Here is a 6,000-nt window from a genome sequence, read left to right as displayed (position 1 = left end):
AGCCAGTGTTTTAAAGAAGACATCATTGAGTACTTGACAAAACTGAGTAATATTAGTAAATTATATAAATAATGGGTTTACCAGGTGGTGCAGTGGTAAAAAAAAAAAAATGTGCCTGCCAGTGCAGGATATGCAAGAGATGTGGATTCTATCCCTGGGTTGGGAAGATTCCCTGGAGGAAGAAATGGCAGTCCATTCCAATATTCTTGCCTAGAGAATCCCAAGGACAGAGGAGCCTGGTGGGCTACAGTCCATGGGGTTGCAAAAAGTTCGATAAAACTGAGCACCAATGCACACATATAAATAATAATAAATGTTAACTTTGCTGAATTAGAAAATTGTACTGTAGTTATGCAAGGAACTAGTTTTGTTCAGGAAATACTCACTGAATTTTTGGAGTAAAAATTACATCTGCAACATTCTCAAATAATTCGCCAAAAATTACATATGAATGTGTATGTTTATGCATGTAATATATAAACAGATGTATGTTTTTTTGTTATATTTATATGTGTGAGAGAGTATTTACATTGCTTTAGCCTCAGACTTTGGGAGGCTGAGTAGCTGAATGCTTATTTCTATATAGAATATCTATATACATGTGCACAGGTGTGCACACACACTGACACCCACAGAATATGATGCAAATGTGTCAAAATGCAAACATTCAGTGAAGCTATTTGAGGAAGATGTGGGGAATTTTATTCAATGCTTATACATTTTCTATAAATTTTTAACTTATTAAAATGAAAAGTAAAAAAAAATAGTTCCTATTAAACTTATGCTTACATGTTCATAGAACATGTAATAGTCTCTTACCATTGTTTAAGAAAGGGCTTCTCTGATGGCTCAGTGGTTAAGAATCTGCCTGCAGTGCAAGATGTTTGGCATCCTTGGGTTGGGAAGATCTCCTGGAGAAAGAAAAGACAACCCACTCCAGTATTCTAGCCTGGGGAATCCCATGGACAGAGGAGCCTGGTGGGCTACAGTCCATGGCATCACAAAAGAGTCAGACATGATTTAGCGACACACTTCCACCTTTTAAAAAATTGTTCAAGGAAATGCTTTTCAAGGAAGCTGTCTATGAAGTAGAAATCATTTGGGGGCCAAAAAATGCAGGATGATTTGGAAGTGCTGTCAGCCTTGAGAGAGAGACCAAATGGCGCGACAGGATTCTTACCAACAAGGATTTGGGAGGCTGCCAGTCTGTCAGCATTGTTTTGCTCCAGTGCAGCTCTACAAGCCTGAGTGTATACAAAGGCTGGTTAACAGCAGGAGATGACCTACAGGAATGGCTGGCAGCAACTGTAACATACAACTTCGGACTATGTGACACAAATGGAAATGCCTGTAAAACAGCATTAGCCAAGTGACCAGGTTGGTGAATGACAGTCAGATAGCAGGTGGCTGGGTTTAGGCAAAACGAAGACATCAGGAAATCTCAAGATAGAAAGAGAAGAGCAGAAATAATCATAATTTTTACATGGACATAGAGATGAAAGAATGAGAGAAAGCAGATTAAACAGTTTAGCCTACTTATTCCAATTCATTAAGTGCATCATCACCAGAATACTGTTGAACCAGAGACAGAAAATATGAATTTATACATGTAAAAATGCACTATAATGGGTAAATTATAAATTTCACTGAAGCCTGACATTTTAAACCCAAAAAAATTGGTAATCAGAAGGCTATCTTTGGCAGTAAGAAAAAACAATGGAGATCACAGAAAAGATGCTAGCAGTTAAATTCTAAAAGATTGATGGGCAATCTTGTTAGGTTCCAAAGTAAGAAAGTGCATTCAAGGAAGAGAAAAATGTAAATTTAGAGACTTTCAATCAAAACAAATCAAGGTGCACCTAAAGAATCACTTCTAGTTTAGTACGCTTGTGGAAAAAAGAAAAAAAAGACTGAAAACAATTGTTTCTGTAAGGATCATGGTAAGCTTACATGTCTGTATGTGCAGTTGCTTCAGTTGTGTTTGACTCTTTTTGGCCACGACTCTATGGACTGTAGCCCACCAGGTGCTTCTGTCCAGTGGGATTCTCCAGGCAAGAATACTGGAATGTGTTTCCATGCCCTCCTCCAGGGGATCTTCCCGACCCAGGGATTGAACTCTTGTCTGCCTTCATCTCCTGCCTTGCAGCTGGATTCTTTAACCATTGAGCCACCTGGGAAGCCCCATGGTGGACTTATATACTACCAAATAAAATGTCAGCTTGTAGCAAGTGGTACGTTACAGAAGAATATAAAAAAATATATAAGGAATACAAGAAGGTTATAAGGATAATTGGTGGCTATACAGAGACTATTTCACAGAAAAATCTATATTATAGATCTGTGGCCAAAAGGAGTTCAGTCCTCTTTAATGGCTCACCTGATTGGGCTTGGCTCACACAAGGTAATAACCCTGTCTAAAATCAACTGATTTAAGACCTTAATTGCATCTGCAAAATCTCTTCACAGCAGCACCTAGGTTAGTGTTCTATTGATTAACTGGGAGGTTTATGTACATAAGGAGTGAGGATCTGAAGTTAACTTTGGTTGAATTATGTCTATCTCAAAATTCATTTGTTGAAGTCCTAGTCCTTAGTCCTTCAGAATGTGATCTTATGACCCCATGGACTGTAGCTCAATCAAGCTCTTCTGTCCATGGAATTCTCCAGGCAAGAATACTGGAGTGAGTTGCCATTCCCTTCTCTAGGAGATCTTCCCAACTTAGGGATTGACCTGGGTTTCCTGCACTTCAGGGAGATTCTTTATTGTCTGAGCCACCAGGGAAGCCCATGAAAGTAGCATAGTCCTCTAATTCAATACAGTTAATGTCTGTAAAAGAGAGAGAAATTTGAATGCAGGCATGCACACGAGGAAGACACCACATGAATATGAATATGGCTGCCTACAAGTCAAGGAAAGAAGTTTCAAATGGAGCTCTCCTCACAGCCATCAGAAGAAACCAACCTTACTAACACCATGAGTTCAGACTTCTAGACCCATGAGAAAATTAATCTCTGCTATTTAAGCTACTCAGTCTGTAGAACTTTCTTACTGCAGTCCTAGAAGTTAAAGCAGAGGACATATTTAAATTCTGCCTACCACCAAGGATTTTTAAATTATTGTAATTTCCTCCACCACAGTATATTTACATGCAGTTTCCTTTCTCTGCTTTATTCTTCTTCCCACCAGGATACACACTGTCTTGTGAAAATAATTTATCAGAGAAGCTTTTTAAAAAATCTGTTCCAGGCTAGCGCAGGCCTTCTTATTATATATGACCATAAATTCAAGTACCTTCATGGCAGTAAACAGTACTGCAATTTTACATTTTCTTGTGTGACTATTTCAATGTCTTTCTACTCCAGTACAATATATATTTCATGAAGGTGGTGAAAGTATCTATTTTATTATGCTAAATTTTTTGGGTTCTAACAGTACCTGATACTCAGCAATGTTTAATAAATATTTGATAAATATTAAATTAATTATTGGCTAAAAAATAAATGAAGAAAACCCATTTAATCAACCAGATAGGCAATTTATGAAGAAGAAGAACTGCCTTAATATGATACTGACTTATGCTTTTGAATCTTAATTTGAGGTACTTATGAGATATAATGATAGCTATAAATTAAAGAGTTGAGAAGACATGGCACACCTAGATTTTAGGCTACAATTCAGGTCAGTAATTTGGATACAGTATACATGGTTTGCTTTCAAATATGACAAAATATTTTTTTAGAAGGACACAAAAGATTAAAATTGAAAAACACAGGCTGGGTATTTCTCTTATATTTGCAAATAGCAGATTATTGATGAGCTTAATAATAAAGAATTTATAAAAGTTGTAGGAATAGAAAAGTGAAAGTATGTCCGACTATTTGTGATCTCATGGACTATACAGTCTGGGGAATTCTCCAGGCCAGAATACTGGAGTGGGTAGCAGTTCCCTTCTCCAGGGGATTTTCCCAGCCTAGTCATCAAACCCAGGTCTCCTGCATTGCAGGCAGATTCTCTACCAGCTGAGTCCCGAGGGAAGCCCTGGAACAGAAGAAATGTAAATCTAAAATAAGGAAATCAAACTTCCAATATCCTAAAGAAAAAAATGTGGCTTGTTGGTGCACATGAATTTTTCAATAAGGTAATTTTTTAATTGAGATATAAGTGACATATAATATTAAGTTTCAGGTGTACAACATAATAATTCAATGTGTATATGTGTGAAATCACCACCACAATAAGTCTAGTTAATGTTCATGGCCACATACTTACAAAATATACTCATTTATTTTTTTGTAATGAGCATTTTAAGATCTATTCTCTCAGAAATTTTCAAATATAAAGTACAGTATGATTTACTACAGTCACCATGTTGTACATTACATCCCCATACCATATTTGGCTGTGGTGATAGAGAAGACTCTTGAGAGTCCCTTGGACTGCAAGGAGAACAAGCCAGTCAATCCTAAAGGAAATCGGTCCTGAATATTCATCGGAAGGACTGATGCTGATGCTGAAGCTCCAATACTTTGGTCACCTGATGTGAAGAACTGACTCACTGGAAAAGTCCCTGATGCTGGGAAAGATTGAAGGCAGGAGGAAAAGGGGATGACAGAGGATGAGATGGTTGGATGGCGTCACTGACTCAATGGAGATGAGTTTGAGCAGGCTCCAGGAGTTGATGATGGATGGGGAAGCCTGGTGCAGTCCGTGGGATCACAAAGAGTCAGACATGACTGAGACTGAACTGAACTGATCGTGTTTAAATTATAACTAGAATTTGGTACCTTTTGACCCCCTTCAGCCATTTTGTCCACCTCCCACCCCATGTCTCTGGCAACCAACAACTTATTCTCTGTACTTATGACACTAATTTTTGTTTGTTTTTTAAGTTCCACATATAAGTGAGATCATATAGTATTCTGTGTTTCTCTGTCTGACTTATTTCACTAAGCATAATACCCTCAAGGTCCATCCATGTTCTCTCAAAGTGCAAGATTTCATTCTTTTCTATGGTTGAATAATACACACACACACACACACACACACACACGGGCTTCCCAGGTGGTAAAGAATCTGCCTTCCAATGTAGGAAACATGGTTTGGATCCCTGGGAAGATCCCCTGGAGAAGTAAATGGCAATATACTCCAGTATTCTTGCCTGGAAAATCCCATGGACAGAGGAGCCTGGTGGCCTGCAGTCCATGGGGTCGCTAAGAGTGGGACACGACTGAGTGACTTCACTTTCACTTTTCATTTTCATGCACTGGAGAAGGAAATGGCAACCCATGCCAGTGTTCTTGCCTGGAGAATCCCAGGGATGGGGGAGCCTGGTGGGCTGCCATCTATGAGGTTGCACCGAGTCAGACACGACTGAAGCGACTTAGCAGCAGCAGCATATAGATTGAGAGAAATAAGAAAGATTGAAGGCAGGAGGAAATGGGTATGACAGATGATGAGATGGTTGGATGGTGTCACTGACTTGTTGGACATGAGTTTGAGCAAGCTCTTAGAGTTATTGATGGACAGGGAAGCCTTGCATGCTGCAGTCCATGGGGTTGCAGAGTCAGACACAACTGAGTGACTGAACTGATACTGATATATACACACACACACATGTATATCACATTTTCTTTACTCATCCATCGATAGACATGGACATTTAGGTAGGTTGTTTTCAAATCTTGGCAACTTTTTAATAGTCGTATACTGTATCCATGAGAAAAACAGATCCCTGAACACCCTGCTCTCAAATCAGTTTGCCCCTTCCTCCCTTTGAGAGCTCAGCAGGGCAAAGTCTCATATAGGCTTGAAGGTGTCATTATCCTGGTATGTTAAGCAACCTACTTCCCCAAAGAGGAAGCCACTAATAGTTTTACAGCTGTCTTCAAAGTAAAAGCACATACCTGGGATTAAAGATGGGTCTACAATAGGCTAACTCAAGAACAGAAATTTTACAATTATTTAGTTACTAAATTTCAGGTGTTTTCTTTCTTAGCGTAA

This window comes from Bos indicus, chromosome 12, assembly GCF_029378745.1.
Source record: "Bos indicus isolate NIAB-ARS_2022 breed Sahiwal x Tharparkar chromosome 12, NIAB-ARS_B.indTharparkar_mat_pri_1.0, whole genome shotgun sequence".
In the NCBI taxonomy this organism is placed as follows: Eukaryota; Metazoa; Chordata; class Mammalia; order Artiodactyla; family Bovidae; genus Bos; species Bos indicus.
The sequence above is the reverse complement of the archived record's forward strand: the minus strand, read 5'-3'. Positions refer to the sequence as shown.